The 25,074-nt window shown below is 39.0% G+C and overlaps 1 protein-coding gene and 1 non-coding gene across 2 annotated transcripts in view; both read left to right on the top strand.

The window, feature by feature from the left end:
* Nucleotides 1-25,074, top strand: part of Xkr4 (XK related 4) — a 363,192-nt gene that overhangs the window by 323,075 nt on the left and 15,043 nt on the right. The gene's annotated exons all lie outside the window — the stretch shown is intronic.
* On the top strand, nucleotides 24,455-24,593 carry LOC114623935. The gene has a single exon (XR_003711854.1). It is a non-coding gene; the product is annotated as a small nucleolar RNA SNORA48 (small nucleolar RNA).

Genomic DNA, 25,074 nt, shown 5'->3' with positions numbered 1-25,074 from the left:
AAGGATCCCATGTGAAGATCACTGCCTAGGGTGCTAATAATACAAAATGAGCCTATGTGGGGCATAAAGGTGAAGACAGTCATAAGGCCCACAGTGACTGTGATGCTGCTGTTCATAGTAACACATAGAAAGGAATGGAGATCCTGTAATGATCCCACAAAAGGTCAAGATGCTACTCAAGGCAAGAAGTGGAGGCATCCTTAACTGGTGAATCTCACATTAAACAGAAATAATAAACACATGTACAAGCCTGCATGGCAAGTATTATTTTATGATTCATTTACTAACCAAAAAATTCATTTAATTAAACTCACTGAACTTACAAAGGAGCACAATATAAATTCAAAGGGTTATAATAAAAGATAATTGTTTGCATTAGATTTACTACCTAATAATTTTCTTTGAATGTATTTTCTAAAAATGAATTCTATTCTTTATTATCCTGCAGGCTTCAATTAGATATATTTGTTCCCTCAGACTAAAGACTATAATCATATTCTGTGAAATTGCATGCCATACTGTTATTAATTATATATTTTTTAAACTTTGCAGACACGAGATTTTCTTACTCCAGGCATTTTGCAAGTGAATAGTAATCAGCTCTGTTCAGAAAAAAAGTCAGCAAACATAAGAAATTTCCTTACCATCTCAAAGGAAAAGAACATGAGGTGCAAATTGCCTACAGAGTTGACCTATCAGGTAGGGTGACATGTCATATGTCCCATCAGGTAGGGTGACATGTCCCATGCTCCTGCAACAAGCAAGTGATTCCTGCTGTGGTCAAACCATTGATATCCATCGACTGAAAACATGTCTAGCACACTGACCTGATTCTCCTTTCAGACCATGATTTTTCCCAGAATTATTAATATTCATTCTGTCTCCACCAACTACAGGGTTCTTACAAACTAGCAAAGCTTAGCACACATTTTCTCCTATGACAGCCTTAAGGTATCTGCAACTGCTGTTTGTGAAATAAAAATTTAATTTTTAAACTACTCCAAATATAAGAAAAAATAAGAAGTCAAGTAAAACTCAAGAAAGGAATATTCAAATTGTGGTATATGACATTGAATGTGCCTGGAAATTGGCTTTCTGTTGGAGGCAGCAGTAGTAAATAGAACTATAAAATTGATTGAGCAGATATACAGCATTTAATAACCCAACAGATCTCCAAGTACACAGATGATCAGCAGAGGTCTGATGAAAACAGCTTAAATCTAAACATCAGACTTCAAAATGATACACTAGTAGAAAATGAAGTCTATGAGACAGATGCAGATACTTAGATCCAACCAATGGACTGAAGTTGGATACCCCTGTGGTTGAATTGGAGAAAAGCTGGAAGAAGCTGAGGAGGAAGGCAACCCCAGAGGAAGACCAGCAGTCTCAACTAACCCTCCCCTGAGATCTCTCAGACACTGAGCCACCAACCAGGCAGCATACACAAGCTGGCCCAAGGCCCCGACAAATATACAGCAGAGGACTACCTGGTCTGGCCTCAGTGGGAGAAGATATATCTAACCCTCAAGAGACTTGAGGTTACAGGGAGTGGGGAGGCCTGTCAGGGGATGGGGCAAGGCGGGGGGGCATCCTCTTGGAGATAGAGTGGACAAAGAATGAGATGGGGAGCTGGTGGGAGGGCAGACAGGGAGATGGTAATGACTGGACTGTAAAAAATAATAATAATAATTTCAAAAGAGAATAAAGTGAAGTCTAAAGCTTTTAATAATTACATTGAGCTGAATGTAACTATTGCACATAAAAACCTAACTGTGTCTATAAGAGTACTGAGGGAGTTCATTTCACTAAAATGCCTCTATTCCATGAAGAGGACTCAAAAAGCCTCTTGCCTAAGAAAAACTTAGTTAATAAGAACATAAACCTAGGAGAAGAACAAAATAATCTCAAAATAATGAGGAGAAAGAACATAACAAAAGTCATAAAAGGACAGACATGGAATAAAGGTAACATAATTTAAAATAGGAAAAATGATGAAACAAAAATCTAGATCTTTTAAAAGACCAACAAACCTGACAAATCTCTGACAAGTCTGGTTATGAGGAAACAAGCATGTTAGGAATGATATAGGACATCATTACAGCTCATGCAACCTCCTAAGGAAAATATGGCAATACTGGGAATAACATGGTACTCAAGTTTGAGACTTAGATGAAATGAACAAATTCCTCAAAAAACACCCCAACTCAAATTTCTGTGAATAATATTGAATTAATATTAAGACTTCAAAGAAAGAACCAAACAAACAAGCAAACAACCAAACACCCTCTCCAGGCTAAGATGGCTTTCCTGGGAATTCTAGAAATTTTTTAAAGAATTAGCTCTAAAGCCTGAAAACCTCCCACAGCAAAGAAGGAGGAACATCTCCCCCTCACTTTATGAAGCCACTATCATTCTAACTCCAAGACAATATTGGGCTAAGGAACTTCAAACCAATATCCTTCATGAGCACAGATGCAATATCCTGATGAAACATTAATATCTAGTGTTGATCAATATGTAAAAAAGAATTCGATATATCATGACCATGTTATACTCTGGCATATATTAAACTCTGGTTAAATCCAAAGATGCATATCTGAATCCCTTTCTGGCTCCATATCAAAGAATCAATCACTGTAATTACCTAACCTACATGCTAAAGGACAAAATTATAAAATTATATATACATCATGCTGAATGGACCACATTATGCCCAGCAACTTAACTGAGTATTGTTCTGGGTATGTCTATATGGGTATTTCCAGGTAAGATTAACATTTGAATAATTAGCTTGAGAAAAACAGTTACTCTCCCCATCCAGGCTAGTGCTAAACTTGAGTGAAAAAGACTATCACTGATGTTTTATAAAAAGATATAGAAGAGAAGAAATATTTTTAGTGGAGGAGCGGTATGGTGTGAGGGAAAAGAATGCCTCTGCAGGCCCCTGTTGAGGCATCCCTTCCCCCTGAGGAACCAGCAATACAACTATGGCATATTATAGAATAGGGCTTATTCAAGACATTGGGAGAGGAGTTGCAAGGGTAGTAGAGACAGAGAAAAGGGGAGAGAGTCAGAGAGAGTCAGCGAGAGCCAGAGAGAGAGAAAGAGAGAGAGGAGGGAGAGGGAGGGAGAAGGAGAAGGAGGAGGAGGAGGAGGAGGAGGAGAAGAAGGAGGAGGAGAGGCAGGCCATGAGCACGTGGGGGGTTGGGAATGGGGGAAGAAAGGGTAAGGAGTGGGAGCAAAAGACCAAGAGCAAGAGGGGGGGAGTCTCTTTTGTAGTGAGTCAGCACACCTGGCTGTTGCCACATAAGTGTGGGGTGGAGCATAGACTAAACGCCACCAATCACTATTGATGATTTTGTTGAAACATCAACTTTCTCCTCCATTTTATCTCAGAATTGTACTGGAACTTGAACTCTGATATTTCTGCTTCATGGAACTTCATAATTGTGTATGCTGTCACCTTAAAATGATTATATTATAATAAAAATAATGTGATGGTTTAAATATGCTTGGCCCATGGAAAGTGGCTCTATTAGGAGATGTGGCCTTGTTGGAGGAAGTATGTCACTGTGTAGTTGGGCTCTGAGATTTCCTAGTCTCAAGCTCCACCCAGTGCATAAGAGACTCTCCTTCTGGCTGCCAGTGGAAATCAGTCTCTTTCTGGATGCCTTCAGAACAAGATGTAGAACTCTTGGCTCTTCCAATATCATGTCTGCCTGGACACTGCCATGCTTCCCACCATGATGATAATGGACTGAACATTTGAAACTGTAAGCCAGCCCCAAAGAAATGTTTTCCTGTATAAGAGTTGCCTTGGTCATGATGTCTCTTCACAGCAATGGAAACCTTAACTAAGATAAATGGTAATTGATTTTCTAAAAAAGATTAGATATTACAGCTTATTAGCTCAAAGCTAGTCTACCATTGGAGAGGAGCCTAGGTGGCAGGAGTTTGGATGACAATCAAGAACAAGAAATGAAGAGTTTATCAGTTCTTTTTCTCCTCTTGTACAGTCATGTATTCAAGCCAAGAAACGGTGCCACCTGCAGAAGACAGGTCTTCTGACATCAATGAGTCTAATGAAGACAATTCTCTATGGGCATTCCTAAGCCCATCTCCCCCAAGTGGTTTCAGACTTGTCAAGTCGACAATCAATACTAACCACAGTGTACAGCATGGTTTTTAGATTTGTTTGTTTCACTTTCCATTATGCCTTCAAAGCTTCTTCGAGGCTCTATTGCTTGACAATTCAATTCTCTTTTAATTTGATAGTCCATTATCTGAATGCAATACAATTCACTTACCTGTTCTACTACCAAAGGACTTGTCGGTTGCTTCCAAGGTGTGGCAATTAGAAATAAGCTGCTGATGCATACCTTCAGATGCATTTTTGTGTGGACATGAGTTTTCAACTCCCTTGAGAGTACATGTGCTGGATTTTAACAAACCACTAAACAGACTTCTGAATCAGTTGTACCATTCTATATGCTCACCAGGGTGAACGATCCACATTCTTACACTCCATTATTGGAAGTGTTGAGATTTTAGCCATTCAGAATGTACTTCATTAATATTTCCAATTTAAATTCCCTGATGGTATGACAACAGGCAGCTTTTCACATTCTTGTCAAAGTTATTTGTATCCCTTGCTTGGTAAAGTATCTTCAGTGGCCTCACATATTTGATCACTTGGTTCCTCAAGTGTGGTCTAAGTGGTTCTGTCTGAGGAGGTTTTGGATTCTGTAGGAGGGGCAGGCTTACTGGAGGAAGTATGTTATTGGGAAGGTGTTGAACGTTTATAGCTTCAGCCCATTTTCTGCTTGCTCTTTGCTTCCTGGGTGTGGTTGAGATGTGATCTGTCAGCTTCTGCTCCTGCTATCATACCTTTTCTGACATTATGAACATCTATCCCTCTGGAACCTTGAGCCCTTAAGCTGCTTTTGGTCATGGTGTTACATGTCAGTGGATTTAAAGAAAGACTGTGCATCCTTTGAACAAATCCTACGGTCATATAGCATGGAACTCTTACCTTCTGCAGTCCTTAGTATCCATTAGTTGCATGTAGTATCCGTTATTTTCTCTTATGCTGGTGCTACTCAGTCTGCACAGTGCCTGGGTCTCCAGTGTAAAACATCCCTTCTCCTCCTCCTCTGTAGTAGCTTGGCACCTTCAGACAACTTTATTGGTACCCTATACTGATCTGCCTTCCAAATTGTAGAGTCTATATAGTCCTCTTTCACTCCCTTTTCCTTTCTGTAACTCTAATTCAGCCTTTAAATTGTCACCCTAAGGATATGCATGACCCAGTAACTGTTTATGCTTTCCTTTATACCGCTGTCCAGTTTTACCCACTTTTTCTTTACTTGTTTACTTTATATTCCACTCATTAGCCCCTTCCTAGTCACCTCCATCCCCCAACACATACACACACTCACAATCCTTCCCCCCTCCTCTCCTTCTCCTCTGAGTGGGTGAGCCCTCCCTGGGTATCCCCCGACCCTGGCACTTCAAGTCTCAGTGAGGCTAGGAACTTCCTCTCCCACTGAGGCCAGACAAGGCAGCCTAGCTAGAAGATCATATGTCACGTACAGGTAACAGCTTTTTGGATACCCCCATTTATTTGCTTGGGAACCCACATGAAGACCAATCTGCACATCTGCTACATATATGTGGAGAGGCCTATGTGCATCCCATGTACGTTCTTTGGTTGGTGGTTCAGGCTCACTAACAATCTGGGCCTTCTTAGCATCTTTAATTCTAACTTCAGGTAACTGCTATAGTCACTCCTTATTTCTATACCTGGGATGTAGACCATTGCTGTAGAAAATGTTGGAACACTACCATTTGCTCATCTACTTCAATCACACCAATTCCCAAGAATACTACAATGGGATTTGTAATTTCAACTGTCAGCTTGATTGGATAAAGAAGCACATGGGTCACTGATGAGGTCCATCTTTGGATGCTTCTAATTGGACATTTTCATTTAGCCAAGGAGAAAGACTCACCATGAATGTAGGCAGAATGAGTGATCATGGTATTACATATTATGATCAGTGGATCAAGAGAAACAGACTGTGCATTCTTTGCACAAATCTGTTATTTTATTCAGTTGAATAAAAAGAAATAGCCTTTCTCCTTCCCTGGTCTGTGCCATAAGAGAACATACTCCTGTTGCCATGCCTTCCCTGGAGGGACAGTCTGCATTCCTCTAAATGGTGGGCCATAACAAACCCTTGCTCCCTTCAGTTACCTCTACTCAGGTGTTTTTGTGAGGATAAAAGTAATGTCTGCATGGTCATCTTGAAATGTGAAGGTCTATGTGTGCACTTGTACAGATTTTTCATTGAGTTATGAAAGTTTCAGAAGTTTAAGTAATTAAAAAGGCTTATGGCATATTTTAGTATGGACACTTTAAAGTGCAAATGTTGCACCCTCTTCTAAATTAATCCTGAATGATAGGAATGCCAAGGAAATTGGTTCTCATCATAGCAGTTACAAAAGCACAGGGTTCTTTATTTCCACAGCCTTACCTTTCCTCTTAATTTTTGAACTTGTACTTTACACTGCTTCCCCCAAGTTTTATTCTAAGGCAGCTTTGTGTTCAATGTCACCCACTAGTAAGTTTATGGAACCACTCTACAATAGACTATGGAGGGGCCATATCTACTCATCCATTTCAATTCCCTTTGACACGTTTTTAAGACTTTTCTTTTTCTAGACTGGGCTACCATGGAAACTGTTATATAGAGGATTTCTCAAAACATGATAAATACATGACAGATTTTGAGAAATGTTTCTTAAACATTGCATTGAGAAGGCATCTCTTAATGAGAATATTGGAAGTGGGAATCAGGTTACTTAATATAATGAACCAGATTTCCATTAATATAAGGAATTATTTTCTTATAATAACTAAGGTTTTTCATATCTGGGCAATGAACAGACAAGGGAAGAGTCCTGCTGTGTTTTGAGAAAGTAAGATAAGGGAGGTGACGAAGAATGAGTAGAAGCATTCTGATCATTTCTACAGTAAGTTAAGCAAGAGTACACAGAGACAGGAGGATCAAGATATCAGTTCTGTTTAAACTCTGTGACCTGTGCCCTCAGCAATCCTCCAATCACATTTTGAAATCATTGCCTGTAATTCTTTTCTTCCTGCAAACTTTAGTTCCTAGACACTGTGGAGTGATCAAAGATCATCTCTCATTCACCACTGCTACAGAGACCTAAGCTCCTCCTACCCACTTTTTCCATACCTCAAGGTTAAGGCCTTATTGATTATGAGGTAAATATTTTCCTTCAATGTGTCCTGGTAAATCTTATGCTCAACCTGGGTAACCTAATTGTCAACTTGACATAGCCTAGAGTCATCTAAGAGGAAAAGCCTCAGTTGAGGAATTACCTAGGTTGGATTGGCTTGTGAGTAACAAGGAATATTCTGGAAATAGTAATACTGTAGAGACAATTTAAAAAATCAGGGATTTGCAGAAGTTGAAGGGGGAATGGAGAAGCAGAGCACACAGTGTGTTTGCTCCACAGAACCTGCTCTGCACATTATAAAGATGGATACAGGAGAGTGAACATTCATCCAAGACCATAGAATACACAAAAGAATTGGATAATGACAATACAGAACAAGGCTGCACTCAGTAATAATGCATCAATATCAGTCCATTAGGGGGAATAAGGTGTAACAGTAATGTCAGGCATCAGTAGCAAGTGAAAGTATAGCATAAAGAAATTGAAATAGTTTGTGCTTCCTACTGTGTGCTCTCTCTGAACCCATTTATGCAGCTCTAAAATCCCTCTTCTAATTTTTTAAAGACAAAATTTAGGAGTAAAGTGTTGCTATTTAGGAGTAAAGTGTTGCTATCTAAAAAATTATCTTCCCGTATTCCCAATAGAAGGTTATCAAGCCCATGTTATTTGTTCAAAAACACTATTATGATAAAGATTGTGCAAAGTAGAAAAACCATGGAGAGGTGTGTTTGAAAGTAAAACTAGGAGGGAAGAGGTGAAACTCTGGCTCTTGATGTTCTGTTATTTTCGGATCAAGTTAACCTCTCTGGACCTCAGCTCATCACTTCAGTTTTAAAAAAGATACTCACGACATAGCAGACAATTTAAACTAAATATGTGGTTTAGAATAACCTGCTAATCAAGGGACAAGTTATAAGAATGAAAAGAAAAGGCAGACTGGAAGGAAACATTTGTAAAGCACACCCAGGCAAATGTTCCAAATTGTGCAAAGAATTCTCCAAACTCAACAATAAGAAAACAATGTGTCCAATTCAAAACTAGATCAACACAAAACAAAAACAAATTGTACAAAAAGACATGAAAGTGAGAAGGAAATTTGTTGATAATTGGGAGAAGCATGGATAAAGAAGGTGCTGTGATCAAAATGCAGAATGTATGTGTGTGTGTGTGTGTGTGTGTGTGTGTGTGTGTGTGTACTGTGCTTCTTGGTGTGTGTGTGTGTGTGTGTGTGTGTGTGAACTGTGTTTCCTGGAAATGAGAGAAAAGCTTCACCCACGGTATCTCACCATCGTGGCTGACTAAACAAGACCTGGAGAAGTACTGCATCAATAGACGTGCTAATATGAGAAGATTAAACTTTATGGGATTCTAGCCCTAGAAAAAAGCAATTATGAAAAGCGGAGAGCAAGAAAAATAGTCTTCTCCTGGGATGAGCCCCTTAATTGATTACCCAATATTAAATTGCTAACCCTATTGTCATATACATACAAGTAACACTAAAGGACTGAAAAAGATTTGTGTATACATTTATATACACACAAACACATAACAAGAGTAAGAGTAAAAGAAAAGAGGCCATGATTTTAAGAGGGAACAAGGGGGTACATGGAAGTCATACAATTAGCTACTTGAGTCCCTGCCTCAGTGTTCCTAAAATTATGGACTCTAATCCGGAATTGTAAACAAAATATACTCTTTCCCTTAAGCTGTTTTTTTTTTTGCCAGGTATCTTATACACACCTAAAAAAGATATGAACAGAAATGAAACTAGAAAAGTTTATTTGGGCTTGTGGTGGTTCCTACTTCTTTTTCTGGACATATAGTATTTCTTTTCTGCCTGACCACTTTGGGAATTTTATCATGGCATTTTAGAAATTTGTTTAGGAAGTGGCTCTGAGTGTGTGTAGTGTGTGTGTGTGTGTGTGTGTGTGTGTATGTGTGCGTGTGTGTGTGTGTGCATATGTACATGTATATATTTATCCTGTGATTTGTTGTGATTCTCTGTTTATACTTTTAAGAAACTCAGAAGGTTTCAGTTCCTATACCTTCCAGAACATTTTCTGTCTATGTTTGGGATTCCAGTTATACACAGCTTGCTATTGATTCATAGGTCAGAGTGATTTTTCTTTTCCCTCCATTTTTCCCTGTACTTCTATTTAGATATTTTCTGGTATAATATGTTTTTTTCTTTGCTGACTTTAAATTTATCAAATCTATTTTACTAACCATATCCTGGACAATTGTTTTAGGTCTTGGGTTTTTCTTCTCTGAAGCATAGTTTGAGTTCTTTCCATTTTCCTTTTCTTTCATGCTGTTTGTAATTTTTCTACATACTTGGGCACACATTTTACAGTGATCCTAAGGTTCTTGGCTGTATCATATTTCCTACTCAGGGTTCCATTCATATGGGCTGATTTTCTCATTATTAATAATTATTTTGACCATCTCTACATGCCAGTGGTTTCTATTTGGATGTTGGGCATTATGAATCTGAAACCTTTTGTCTTCTTTCAAATTGAAGGGTTCTGAATTTTGTTCTAGAGGAAACTAACTTGCTTGTGAATAAACTTGACATTTTCAAGACTCGTTTTTTAGCAATATTAGGCCATGTCTGAAGGATTCTTCATTCTGAGGCCTATACAGGCAAGGAACTTCTCATCTTGTATGCTCGCTTTCATGTAAGGTATATGGTTGGCTTTATGTTTTGATTTGGGCTTAGGGGGATGTTGCTTGTTTGTTTGAGACAGTTTCTTGACACATACCTTAAGCTAACCTTAAACCTACTATGTAGCCCTTACTGGGCTAGAACTGGTAATCCTGCTGTCTCTTTTTTCCAAGTGATGGGTTACAAGTATATGTTACCATGTCCAACAACTCTATAGTCATTTCTGACTATTCTAAGCACTGTCTATTCATCAGAACTCACAGTGTTCCTGCTGCTTGTAAGCTCTGGGATTGCTCAGTGTGGAGTAGTTGATGCTTGTCTGGCTTATGCATGTATATATTCAGCAATAATTTGGATGACAGATATCTGAAGCTCTTTTACTGCATAAGCCCCTGCCCTCAGGTACTCTTTCCCACACACTCCAATCCCCTAAGTTTCCAGAACACCAACTTCAACCTCTTTTAGAACAATTGCCTATGGAGCTCCCCACCCCACCCCACCCCCGACTCCTATACCAAAACACTAGGGAAATTGCTGGTCTTGTTTGGTTTCCTTTCTGGCAATGACCTCGATCCAGGGCTGCCTTTTTGTGTGAACTCTCAAAGAGTTTCTAAAATGCTTTGTCGTGTGTCTATATGTTTAAAGAAAAGAGTCTAGACCTATTTTGTCAATGCCTTATAAATTCAGTAGTAGCTTAAGACTGTCTTTTGCATAGGCTAGATTTCTTTAAAATCACAAGTACCTTTAAGGATATGTACATGTTGTTTCTTTACTCACAACCCTAATGCCACAACCTTACTTCTCTTAACCTTTGTTGTACATAACCCTCCACCTGATTAATACTACAAAGCTCCATCCATATCCTAGTTAACTGACAGAACTCAACTACAATATGGGTCCTCAGTATACTTACTGGGTCCCATTTGTTATCATTGCATAAACGATGACATAACTCAAAAGAAACACCATTAGGCCTTCTTTGGGTTTAAAGTAAACACATTACCTAATTCATTCCTCTAGGCAAAAAAGTCTGAAGCCCCACTAAGATAATCAATTCATTAGACTTGGAAGGTTTTTGTTCCTAAAACAAACAGACAGGCAGGTAGGCAAGCACACAGGCAGACAGGCAGGTAGACAGACAGATGGGGGAAAAATACACACACATACACACACACACACACACACTTCAGACTGGGAACAAGCTCTAGGTTCCAGTAGCCTCAGCTTTGCTGGCTATTATCTCCATGTTATGCATGAGTCCTCCAGGGATAATATAACTACTAGCACTGGCCACTGTCAGAAACAAGATCATTTCCATTTTCTTTCCATGTTTATTTGTTGTGAGTGCTTCCCAAAACAAGCAGCAGATCCAAACTGAGCAGAGAATCTGGAAAATGAAGTTTGCAGATTGCCAGCCAGTGTTTTAAAAGGAAGTGAAAATACCAAACATGGGATTGAGTCAATAGCGTCACTTGGCATAGTTTCTGAGGCCAGCTACTCTTCCCATCCACAAAATAGCAATGGTCACAGTCCCTACTTTATGAGGTTATTTTGAGAATTAATGGAACCATGGATTTACAGGCAGGATTCTAAACTGTCTAGCATGTCAGACTGTTGATAATTGACTGCAATTTTTGCTGCTTCTCATGAGTAAGTAATAGAATGAAGTCAGTCTGTACGTCAGTCAAACCACAGATAGCCATACACTTCCAGGATGGTGCCCATTTTTCCAGTTCAGGAATGAAATAGAGTATATTGATTTTCTGCCCACCATGGTATTACTTACTTGTGGCCTCAAAGCACTGCACAAGGTAATCACTTTTGTATCTGTACATTCAAAATGAGTGAAGTTCTTTACCAAATGCTCATATTCACACACTTCAAAGTTAACATACGAAAACAAATTATAATTTCCTGAGATGTAACAATGAGGTCTTTTAATAAAGGACACATCGATGGCCTTCCATAAGCTTCTCTGAAGCTTCGAGGACTTTGACAGGTGTTTTGTAAGGAGACCATATCACACAGGCATTAACAAACATTAGGCAGAGGAAAAGAGCAGTCAGCATGTGCAAACTAAGTGGGTGGAGATGTGCAGGTGAAGGCAAGCCCTTATAATGATGCCTAATGGACAGAATAAAGCTCTGGAAACATTCCCAACAACAAGCTTATTTTCTTTTACCTTGCACATGAACCAGGATAAAAGAACAACTTACCCAGCATTTTTAAAGACATCATGATGTGGGGGTATCCAGTAGTCATGGCTCAGTTTCTGATCACATCCCTTACCCATATGACCTTAATTCAGTAATTGGTCTGAGCTTCGGTTTACCCTTTAAAAGGAAGAGCATTGATACTAACATCTCCTGGTTACAGAGTACCTCTCGCATAAACCACAGGCATTGGGATTGAAAAGCTAATCTGCAATTAGAGGGGACTGTGAATTTATTATCCTCCATATGCAATGACAGCCAAAAGGTGGACCTGAGTAACGAAGGGAGGGTTTAGGAACCTGTTCCAAGTTATTTAATATTTGAATATTTTTGTGTCATATACACTGTCAATGCAGCTGAAATAAAATGACAAATTTTCTGTGTAAAGCAGGAAGTTGATTTTTCTGCCTTGATACTTTCCATATAGCTGAAGTGTTTTCTTGAGCTATCACCACATCAGAACGAAGTACATCTGACAAATCAGTTTTATCCAACAGGCAAGATCATATAGGAAATTCTTAAGTCAAGTATTCATGTCTGTCCCTTTTCAGTGAGCCCCTCCTGTAAAAATGGGACTTTTGTGGGTCCCTCCCACAAAATTAAATAAACTTATCATTCTCATGGTCATAGGACTGACTTACCTATAAAATTTTCTCCAGGAAGATGCCCTATATTCCTCCAATGATCTTGGGGATGGGGGATCATTTCCAAGCTCTAATGACTCTTCACAATATTCCCCAGATGTCCATTCACCACGATCTCCTGCCACTTTATAATTAAATACTGGAAGTCAAATAGGATATGAACTATTGATCGGTGTTATTCAAAATACAGTTTTGAAAAAGTCTTCCATTTGGATCTATACAAAATACTCACAAAAGAATTGTGCATATTTTTCAACAGGCCTTAGTACTCATATGCTGTTTATTTGTCCTATGATGTTTTAAAATGTGCTCCTTCTCTGGGATAAAATGGTCAATATTTACTGTTTATTAATTTTACTCTTAAGGGGATTCAATGAAGTCAGTCCCATCAGTGTCTTCATTGTTTTCTCAGAAGACTCACACTTCAGAAAACATCGGTGTCACTCCTCACTTTGTTCAGGCACCCAGCAGTGACATCCTCTAATTAAATCCAATCCAAACCCAGAAAAGCAAATAGTGGATTCCTAATGTTTATTTGAAATGTTTCTTGTCCCTACTTTCCCTTTCATCTCAGTTATTCCTCTGGTCTCCTAACTAGCTCGCCTACTTCAGCCCTTGTCTCTAAGTCTAGTGACCACCCCACAGCCTGAGTGCATACTGTAAAATACAAGTCTAGTGCTACCTCTCCTTTTCTCAGGGCCATCAACATTTCCATATCTCCATGCAGAATAAAGCCTGAAGTCTCTTGTTCTCTACAACACATGCATACACATGTGCATGTGTGCATGCACAGAGAGAGAGAGAGAGGGAGAGGGAGAGAGAGAGAGAGAGAGAGAGAGAGAGAGAGAGAGAGAGAGAGCTTCATATGAGCAGTACAGGTGTCTAAGAACAGATGTAGTGTCTGGAGGTCACCTGTCTGCTATGGGGTAAGATGTGTCTTATACATAACACTTCCTTTCCTGATGTGCTAGATATTTAGTTGGCCTGCTAGACTCCTTGAAGCTTCTTCATCATTCAGGCCCCATCAAAACACAAGACAATAGTATCTTGCTCTGTCTGGACAGCTGCTTCTCAGAGCCACAGACCTCATGTTGTCACCATCCTACCCCGGACTTTCTGCCTACTTAGAATTTGTTTCATATTATTCCTCTAATTATTCTTCATCATATTCTTCAGAAAACATTCACTCTCAAGGACATGTGTTTTTCATATATTTGTTTCCTTCAAACCCAAGTTCCCAGGAGCAAGGTCATCAGTGATTTGTTCACCCCTTCCTCCCATATCCTTAACCTTGCAGACTTGTAGTAGAACTGACCAGACTTTGGTGGAAAACTGAGTCCTGATGTCATAGTCAATGAAATGAACATACATCTGTGATGTAGAGGGATGTACCTAACCAGTACAAATTTAAAGACTTTTGGCTTCAAGGGCCCTACTTTGGCAAGTGCTGAGGGTGGAAGATGACAACATCTTCCATAGATACACATAAAGCCAACTTGTCAGTAGCCATTTGATTCAGACAAAAGATGAAGAGCCATCAGTCTTCTTTCACTAGATGAGTAACTTATCTTCAGAATTAAAAATATACCAATATAATGTCAATAAATTCAAACTGAACATCCACAGGGTAAGAAGTCTATCTTTGAACAACTGGAGCACAGTAGGCACTAACTTAGGTAGCTCAGAATGCACGTGCTCTAGAGGACATGTCAGAACTTACTCAGGCAGATGCTGAGCAGTCAGCAGTCAGTGGGAAACTTCTGCTGCAGTTGAAAAAGAACAGGGCTATGTGAGAGAAGCTGTATTTCAGTAAATTCTACAGAAAAAAAATCATCAACCAAGAAGAGCTGTCTACAAACTGGAAGGAGTCAGAAGATCTCTTGATAAATACTCTTGAGTGTCTGACACTCAAAAGCAGGGAGTAGCAACACAAAGGTCATGGGCTCCTAGCCAAATACCTCTAGCATACCATCTGTTTCCTTGAGGGCCTCACTTCCATTCAGCAGAACTTTCTCACTTTACAATTAAACAAGCTTCAGATACTGGAAGTGCGCAAACACTGGAAGTGCACAATATCAAGCCTACAGTGTATACTAAGACAATTCATGAACAAGCACTTTCAAATTTAAGATCAAGGTATTATTTTAAGTCATTGAGGTATATATACAATCCCTTTAAAGAAATCAGTGATTAGCATGTTCCTCAGTCAGGACAACATTCCTCCTTACACTGCCCTTGTTTCCGTTTTAAAAGCATTTCCACCTACCATGTGGCATACCCTGTTTAGCCCATAGAATCTTGGAGGTAGAAATTAGTCAGAGGGAACTTTAACTTTGGAAAAATGAGTGACTTGTAAAATGTTCTTTCTGTTGCTTTTGTCAATTCAGGGGCCCTGGAAAGTGTTCCAGATGTGTGTTCTGTCAGGGCAGGAGGGCTTACTGTGCCCATATCTAAAAGGATGAGTTGTAAGATATCTGCCTGGTAGATTTGAGCCCTAAATTGAAACTCACAAAGAAAAGAAGTAAAAGCAATGAATTGTAGCTTACTGAGGAGAGCCATCATGCACTAGAAACACTGGCTAGTTCTTAATTTCACACTTACATATGAATGGGAAATTTCCCACAGAAGTAAGAAACCAGCTTTTACTCTGTCTTCAGCTCACATTTTTTTTCTGTTCTGATTTTGTTTTATTTGTATTGAAGCCAGAATTCAGTATAAAACCTAGATATTTCTAGGTTAATGAATCTATCAATCCCTACTTATATCTTGTGTCTATATGAACTAGAGAATTTGTGGGCCTTCAAGGTAAGAGAGAGGGAAGAGAATGGTAATATTGTTTTGTTCTTCTGACCTCTACCATCTTATGTGTGTTGAGTTTGGTAGGATGTTACCCTACTACCAACAGCATCTTCCCCAGAATGCTTGTGTGTCAGAGGAAGGGCCAGCAATCTGAATACAACTTAGTCAGAAGCTTTGGGGAAGAACATCTTCTCCCTCAAATAAGATAAGAAACTTAACAAACACACACACACACACACACACACACACACACACACAGCTGCAACAACAAGAGGAAACTGAATATGTGGATATCTATGAGAACCATAATTATAAAATTATAATTACAAATTATAAAAGTTATCTTTTATCTGGCATTAGTTTAATTTTTATCTAGAGTTCTGAAAACATTAGTATTCTTTTTCACCAGGCTTGAAATGTATATCTTAAACCAGATTCAGAAAGGCAAAAACTATGTTTCCTCCAAAGTGAGGACTGTATGTATGCATCTGATTTGATGGGAAATATATGTATGTAAATGTACAACATGAAAGTTGGACAATTTTTATGGGGGAGAAATGAGCCTAAAGGAATAAACTGGGAAAGCAAGCAAGAACATAATGTGGGAGAAGACAAAAAATTCCATTTTCTTTAATATGTGGAATCTAACTCAACTATATATATACATACGTATATGACATAAAAGCAGAAGAAGGGACTAGCAAGATGGTGCCATCAGTGAAGTGCCTGCTACACAAGCCAGAGAATCCAGCACCCACATGAAAAGCCAAGCATAGCAGCTGGTACCAGTAGCTCTAGCCTTAGGCTGTAACATGGAGACAGGCGCGTAAGATCACTGGCCAGCCAGCTTACCTGAATCAATAAGCCTCAGTTTCAGTGAAAAGAGATAATGTCTCAAAAAGTAAGGCTAGAGAGCAATCTAGGAAGACACCCAGTGCCAAGCAGTCTCCATACACACATGTGCACCTACATACACACGCCACTATTTTTAAAATTTACAAATAAACAAGTAAAAGCAGAAGAGGGGCCATTAGAAAGACAAGGCCCGCATGAGGGAGAGGAAGGACAAGGATGAGGGAGAAGGAATGGAGAAAAAGCTGTAGGAAACCAAATATGAGCAAATTACAGTGGTACCTAAACATTAAAGTATCATAGTGAAACTCATTATTGTGTACACTAACTAAAATACTTATAGCAATAACTAACTATATTGTATTCACAAAGGCTTTCTTCTCCTTGAGATCAGTCAGGAAAACTGACTGAATGCCATTTGATGCTTAACTTACCATGCTGACAAAATACAACCATTATTCTCTTAAACATTTAGTGAACAGCATGTCAAACCTCAAGTCAAGAGGCAAAGTAGATATGATTCTTCTTGTGCCATAGGTGACGACTCATCATAAGAGTTCCCCATAAGATCAACTAAACTACCTTTCTTGGTGTTCCCCCATTGTTGAAATATGGCACAGCTACCAAGAAGGATTTATGCGATAAAGAAGAAAACTAACATGTAATGACCCTCAAGTGTCTGAGAGCAAGTGCTGGGTGCTATGTATTTGTGGCATCCTTTCACCTTCTCAATACTCTGAAAGACTGGTGTATTTCTACTTTACACATGAGAAAATTGAGGTCCCCGTGTCAGATTGATAAGCAAAGCCTAATTCAAATCTAAAGCAACAGGAAGGCCTAGGACCCAGCCTGTTTGACATTACAGCACGTATTTCTGTGTGTACCTGAGAGTACCTCTTCACCCAGCAGATGTGCAATGGCAAGATGATAGAAGTTGGCCCTGTGAAGTGAAATTACATGGGTTTCAGACCTGTAAACTACTTGGGCACTGGCAGATAATGAGCTAAAAAATAGGTATACAAGATGTAATATTGGCAAGATTGTTGGAGCTGACTGCATAGGCCACTCCATCTAAAGCAACAAATTTGATTTATTTTGTAGAAATTTAGACATATCTGTGTCAAATTTGATTTTTAGTGAGCCTATAACTTCTGAGTATTAGCCAAGTATAATAAGGAATTACATTTGGTTATTTTTATTGTGGCAATAGCACAAAATGGCTATAGTATGTTTACAAATGTTAGGTGAATGGTACAAAAGTAATCACATTTACCTTGCTCTAAAACAATGTTTCTCAACCTTCCCAGTGCTACAACCATTTAATGCAACTCCTCATGTTATGATGACTCCAAATATAAAATTATTTCATTGCTACTTCACAACTGTGATTTTGCTACTCTTATGAATCATAATGTAATATCTGATATGCAGGATAGTTGATATGCTACCCTGTAAAAAATCATTCTATCTCCAGAGGGGTCATGATCCACATGTTGAGAACTATTTAGTTTTAAAAGTATTACTACCATTCATCTCCAGAAAATTTTCATCTTCTCAAAATTTTGTCCTTACTAAACACTAATTTGCCATTTCATGTTTTTAACCAAGGCTTAAAATGAAAAGCCTTCATTCAGTCTTTTCTCGCTAATGGTTCTCTTAACTGAAAGCCTTTGATACATAGCCTTTAGTGTGGTAAGGAAATGTCCTTCTTCTGTTTTAGATGGATAAGATGTTTATCGTTGTTGTCGTCATCATTGCTGTCGTCATCGACATCATCATTGTGTTGAATTTCATTAAACACTCTTTCTGTCTATTGGGATAATTATTTTTACCCCACATCCTATCAATGTGTTTTACAGTACATTAGTTTCCAGATATTTGTTAGGTATGTTTACTTTCATTGTTGTCATTTTGTAATCCTGGAGGTTAAACCTAAGCAGAGCCTCACACGCCATGCCAGGCAAGCTCACTTGTTGACTATGTCCTCAGCCATTTTGTATTTATATATTAAGCTCTACGTTTCATCATTTGATCCTGGAATGTAAACCTTTTATAACATTTTCAAATTGAGCTTGCTAGGATCTTGTTGTGCAGTTTTGCTCCAACACTCATTGGTGATTTGACTGTATGTGTTTCTTGCAGTGTCTTTGTTTGCTTTTAGAATCAGGTTAGTGTTGTCTTCATGGAATTAGAAAGAAATATTAAACTCTTCAAATTTCAGGTAATGTTTGCAAAAGATTGTTGTTGAGTCTTATTTGAATGTTTGGTAGAATTCATCAGAGGCTCTATTAGGTCTCAAAGCTATTCTTCAGTGACAGATTTTTGTTATTGATTCAATAACCAACAGATATAGGTTTGTTGACATTCTTTTTTCATTCATGATTCAGTCCTGGTAATGTATGTAGCAAGGGATGTCCATTTCTTCGAGATTGCCCAAGTAGTTGAGGCACAGCTGATGGCTGTATCTTTATAGCCTCTTCATTATTGTAAAGCCACACAAGTTGCCACATTTATTTATGATTTTAACAACTGGATGCTTTCTTCTTTTCTAGTCAATCTAGATAACAACTGGACAGTTCTGCTGATTATTTCTGTAAACAGCTGGTGTGTCTAGCTCCAAAGTCAGGTCTGAGTGACAATGAGCAGCTTCTCCCTAATTGCTGGGTTTTGTAAGAGCAGCTCCTAGCCTTCTTTTCTCTGTCCTCTGTCCTAGCTTCTCAACATTATCAGAGCCTTAGGCTGCTGGCTGTGGAGTTGATGTTGTTTACACTTCTAAGCCATGAAGTTAGATTGCTCATTCAGCACTTTCTGGTTCCTTGTTACCTGTTACTTTAAAAAAAAAATGATTGGGTTATTTTCTGTCATCCCTTGCAAGTTCTGCTTTATCCTATTGGCTGCTTAATGACATTTAACCCCCACATATCTGCCAGTGATCATTCATTTTATTTGTACTTTGTATTTTTCTGAGATCATTTTTTTAGTTTTTGAGGTTATTATTATATTACTTTCCTCTTCTTTTTTCTCCTTCCAACTCCTCTCATGTATTGTCCCTCTGGTCTCTTTCAAATGTATGATCTCCTTTGTGTGTGTGTGTGTGTGTGTGTGTGTGTGTGTGTGTGTGTGGTGTGTGTGTGTGTGTTTGTGTGTGTGTGTGTGTGTGTTTATGTGTATTCTTTGAATCTTACTAGCACTTTGGAGCCTGTCTACACAGTGCTCTATCTGACCTAGTGCCATTTAGGTCAGTTAGTCTATATTTTTATTTTATTCCTGTTTTTTTATTGATTTTCCCCTCCCCCTTCTTATTGATTTTTTTTTACAGTTGGTTAATGTCTAGTGTATTAAGAAGAAAATCTTAGGAAAGATTTTATTGTGTTTCTGCCAGTGCACAGGACACAAGAATCCACTTAAAGAGGTTAGGGTACTTTGTGGTATAAGGGGAGATCTCCTGAGTCAAGTATTGTGAATAGGAATGGATTTATTTTGTTCTGTCCATGCTTTATGCAAACAACACTCTTTGAACCCATTCAAGGCCCCCAGAACAATTTTCTGTCAAGGTACACACAGTAAGTGTATCTACAGTGCCTTGCTCTGCCACAGCTCTCAGCAGCTTTTCTCCCAGTGTCTCATGAAGGACTTGTTGAAACTGTCACACTGTCAACTCATGTTCCCTAGCTAGCTCTGTTTTAATATCATCTATCTTAGTTGGGGTTTCATTGCTCTGAAGAGACACCATGACCAAGGCAACTCTTATAACAATAGACATTTAATTGGGTTCAGCTTGCAGTTTCAGAAGTTTAGTATATTATCATTATGGAGGGAAGCATGGAAGTATCCAATCAACATGGTGCTTGCTGGAAAAGGAGCTGAGACTTCCACATCTTGGTCTGCAGGCAGCCAGGAGGAGACTGTGTCCCACACTGGCCAGAGCTTGAGCATAGAAGACCTCAAAACCCACTCCCACAGTAACACACTTCTTCTAACAAGACTGCAATTATTCCAATAATGCCACACCTCCTAATAGTGTCACTCTATGGGGCCAAGCATTCAAACACATGTGTTTATAAGAGCCATATCTATTCAAACCATTATATCTTCCCTTGCTAGAAATGTAGACTACATGCCAACCCACTGTCCATGATTACATGCCAGCCCATTGCCTCAGACCACATGCCAGTCAACTATCCAGGATCAATATTCCTCTCCCAAGTTAATATATGTAAAAAGCTGATTTTCTGTGGTTTCTTGACTTATAGGCTAGGTTCATGAATTATATCTCATTTCTGAGGTAAAATCCATTCCATACCTACTATGAATGAGAATGGATTTAGTTTATTCTGCCCATGCATTATGCAAACAAGACTTTGTAAAACCATTCACTGTGTTAAATAAGAATGGTAGATACAGTTTTGGTGACCATGGTTAATCACTATGGCTTAGTAGTCTTCCAAACCCAGTACTACTTGCTCTAAACAATAAAGAAATTATCTAAAACAATGATTTTCCTTTTATTTTGGCTTTCTGAAACCTTAGGCTTAAGTGTTCAGTTGAAAGAAAAATAGCAAAGAACTATGGTATTACTTTTTTATTAGTTTCTGCTGGTCACTTATTTAAATCTTTTCTTGTACACTTAACCGTCTCAAGTCTTTCTTGTAAGCTCATTATTCAACAGACATAATAGTGACATTTGACTCACAATGAATATATCATTGTCATAAATACGCATGTGTGCTTAAGTTATATGTACAATTATCTGTACTTTATTAACGTTCAAATTCTGAGACAAGTATAATCCTGACTTAACTCTATCAAGATCATCCTCATATGCAATTGAAAAGCTTAAATAATTTATTCTCACATATTCAGAAGACTTGGAGGGAACCTGAATCTAGAGTTGATCAATTTCACATAAAAGTCTGTCTTGGGGAATTACTGCTCCTTTGCCGCTCACTAGCATACAAAATCCTAATTGAAAAACCTTTACACTTGCTGAAGGCATGCATTTCATTTACTTCTGTCCTATTAGCAGCATGTCTTCATCAGGGAATAAACGCACATTGGATTCCTGATGATTTATGTTTTATACAATGTCCCCAAGGGCCAGTTCATCCCTGGAGACACTAATAAACAGTCCCAGAGCCAGATCATTTGTGTCTTTATTATAGGCAAGAATGGCACCCAAGCAATACTTCAATTTAGAACATCTCCAAATTCCGTTCAGTTCAATCCTATGTAATTTATCAAGTAATTATCAGTGCATAGGGCATTTTCAGTTTCCCAAAGCACAGCAATAGACAGAGTCAATACCTACCTTCATGAATTCCACAGACAAGAAAGATTGATTAGTAGCTTGAAGCCTAATTTTAAGTATGCATGAAGACAAAAGGGAACACAGAAGCGGGGGTTCTAGTACCAGAGGTATAGGAAATGATAGATTCCTGGAGGAGATGGTCCATGGTATATCACTGAGAATTCAGACTACATGAGGGAACAGGACGGAGGATTGGGAAATCGGACTCCAGAGACCAGCATCAGGGTGCAGATCTGAGTTTATTGCCCAGCCTAAGGTTTGAAATAAAGGTACAAAATGAAAGTACAGGCCAAAAGAGTACTTCAAAAAGTTTTGTACAGATAGAGGAAGAGGGTCTCCCTGAGCACTCCAGAGCCAGCCCAGGCACCCAGTGTTTGTTAATTGCACAAGCAAGCGTAAGGAATATGAGAAGTATAAGTAGCATGAAAGGGAACTGTTGAGTTCCTGTTTGTGTTCAGCATTAATGATATACCAATAACAGTAGGACTAGAGGTTGACTCTAACAGGACATTAGCTTAGGATGCTGAATTTGTGGTGGTTCTCCAATGCCTGCTCAGACCTCCCTGTGGTTGTTCTGATATGCCTAACCGCTGCCTATCTTACCTTAACAGACAAATTTGTAACAGCAAAATCTTAACTGCAAGTTCTTACAAGTGTAACCAACCCACAAATTGCATTAAGTTACTTTACTGTTGTTGTTGTTGTTGTTGTTGGGTTTTTTTGTTTTTTTGCTTTTATCTTTTTTATGAGTATAAGTTTAAATTTTTTTCTTATGTAAACTCTTCTAAAACACCCAGAACCAGAATTTGTTTAAAATTTTTACCTTTTAGCAATGAGTAAAGGTCACAATAAATAATAACTCTCCCAGAAGAGTCAATCTCAATGAAAAACAAAATGAAGCAAAAAAAAGAAAAAGTAAAAATCCATTTTCCTGAAAAAAAAATCCATTTAGATAAACAAATAAACAAACAAATATCAAGGATGGTAGAGTAGTAAATTAGCCTATAAGATGAGCTTGGTGGTGTAGCACACATGTATCCAACACTCAGGAAGCAGAAATGTGATGTTCCTATGTTTGAGACAAGCCTGGATAACATAAAAAGTTCAAGGCCAGCCTGCATGACATGGTGAGATGGCGCACATGTTTTCCAGAACTACAGGAAAGGATGACTGTGGCCAGGATAGTGCATCAGACTACATCTACTGAAACCATGAACTCCGCCTAGCTGCTGTGACAAGAAAGGCTACATTAAAACCCAGGCAAATATGCACCACTCAACTTGTTCTCCTTCACCAGATCTCTCAACCAAATCTAACAATGTCTTGCAAGCCCTGGGATGTCAATGGCATCCCTTTTAATTCCTAGACAGCTTTCTTTACTAGGGATAGACCTAGCACCTTGAGCTCACTGCATGGTTGGTATGTGCTCTACCACTGAACTGTGACCCTACTCACCATGTCACTCAGGCTGGCCTTGAACTTTTTATGTCATCCAGGCTTATCTCAAACTCAGGACTCTCATGCTTCTGTTTCATGAGTGTTGGGGTACATATGTGCTACACCACCAAGCCCAACTTATAGGCTAATTTATTACTCTACCATCCTTGAGATTTGTTTGTTTCCTCAGTCTTTTTATAAATTTCTATTGTGTGTTGGAGGAAAATTTATCCCAGTGTTTCTCAGGTGTACAGATGTATAGTGTATGTATTTAGTGAGTCAAATGACTCCTATGCCAGTAAGAGCAACATAGTCGGAGCGGTTTGGCTCACCAGGCTTCCAGTATGGCTAACCAGAAGTCTCAGAATGATTGATTGGTGTTCACACTGACTAGCTAGCAGTGGCATAGACATCAGACCAAGATAAGTTTTTTTTTTTCTTTTGCTTTGGTAGTTGTTGTACTGACAAGCATAAATATGAGTGTCCACACAACCCTAGGAAAATAGAGACAGACGCACAGATAATTCTCAGGGACTCTTGACAGACGAGCATCCAAGGAATGCTCCCCAATTAAAAGTCAATCCCAAGGCTAATTGAGGTCAAAATATGATTGTTTTAATTAATGAAGTGAGGATGGCGTTCCCGGAGCTGTAATGCAGTAGCTCAGACACAGAAGAGAGGCCCAGTACCAAGGTCTGTTGTCTCCAGAAGAAGCTATAGGAGGAGTTGCTGTTCTCCTAAGCAACAGGAGTGCTGCAACCATGAAGTCCAAGTCATCCTGCAGAAGGGATGTGTCAGTTCATCACAGCCTACCTGCTCCACAAAAGCCAGACAGACAGGCATGTTCCCCAGCTTTGCAAGCACAGCAGGGTTCCCCTCTCTGTTCATTCATTTTCTCTTTCTTATGTCTCTTACTTTTGTTTATCTTGTCCATAAATACCTATAGTCTTCCCAAACTTGCAGTAACCTTAGGTCATTTTTATATCTTCCTCTGTAGAATCTTGTTCAAAAATATTAAGAAAAAAAACCTAAAAAGTTTGCTTCCTCTACTCTAAGGACGATGATTAGAAATTAACCTTGCCGTGGTTATATACAGTTAATGTGTTAGTCAGCTTTGTGTTACTATAAGAAAGTATATAAAGTAGTCACTGAATGAAGAGTGGAGGTATACCATGCTTGACAGTTTGGGGGCTTCTAGTCCATAGTCAATTAGTACTGCTGTTTTGCGCCAGTGACCATGTATCATGGCCAGAGCACATGTCAGCAAAACTACTCACTGAAAGAGACAACATTTTGGTGGTGGTGTTCTTATATCAGTCAGGGACAGAACAGATGGTCGTCCTTTGTTCTTCCTAGCTTGATGCTTGGCTTGGTGGCCAAAGCTGTTTTATGCCTAGGACTCATAAAAATCAAATCAAATCAAATCAAATCAAATCAAATCCAGGCAGTGCAGTAAAGAAGGAAGATAGACAGAGACCTGCTTCTGCCATGCCACATGATGTGGGCAGGGAAAGATACTCACAGACCTGCCCTCTACCCAGCAGCACAGGCAGGCCATAGACAACCACTTGTCTCCATATCACATAGCACAGATAAAGGATGTCACTCAGGGCCCCACCAACTGCATGGCCAGCCTGTAGGGGCAACAACCACAATGTGCAAGTATGCAGTAGACAGATGGGAGAGAAAGAGAAGTGGAACAGCTTGAGCATCATGAAGAGAGATGGAGTTGTGAGGACTTTAGGGTAGAGAGGAGTAGCCTGTTGTGAGTGGCCATCCCGACCACCTGGGGCTGTGACGAGATCCCAGCCTGAGCTGTCTGAGTCTGTGGTTACATGGCAGCAAGGATCAGTGTCAATGTCCATGGCTCATATTGCTACTAAAAAA

This window comes from Grammomys surdaster, unplaced genomic scaffold (assembly GCF_004785775.1).
Source record: "Grammomys surdaster isolate TR1022 unplaced genomic scaffold, NIH_TR_1.0 64, whole genome shotgun sequence".
Classification (NCBI taxonomy): domain Eukaryota; kingdom Metazoa; phylum Chordata; class Mammalia; order Rodentia; family Muridae; genus Grammomys; species Grammomys surdaster.
Note: the sequence above shows the minus strand (reverse complement) of the source record. Positions and strands in the feature narration are given on the sequence as shown.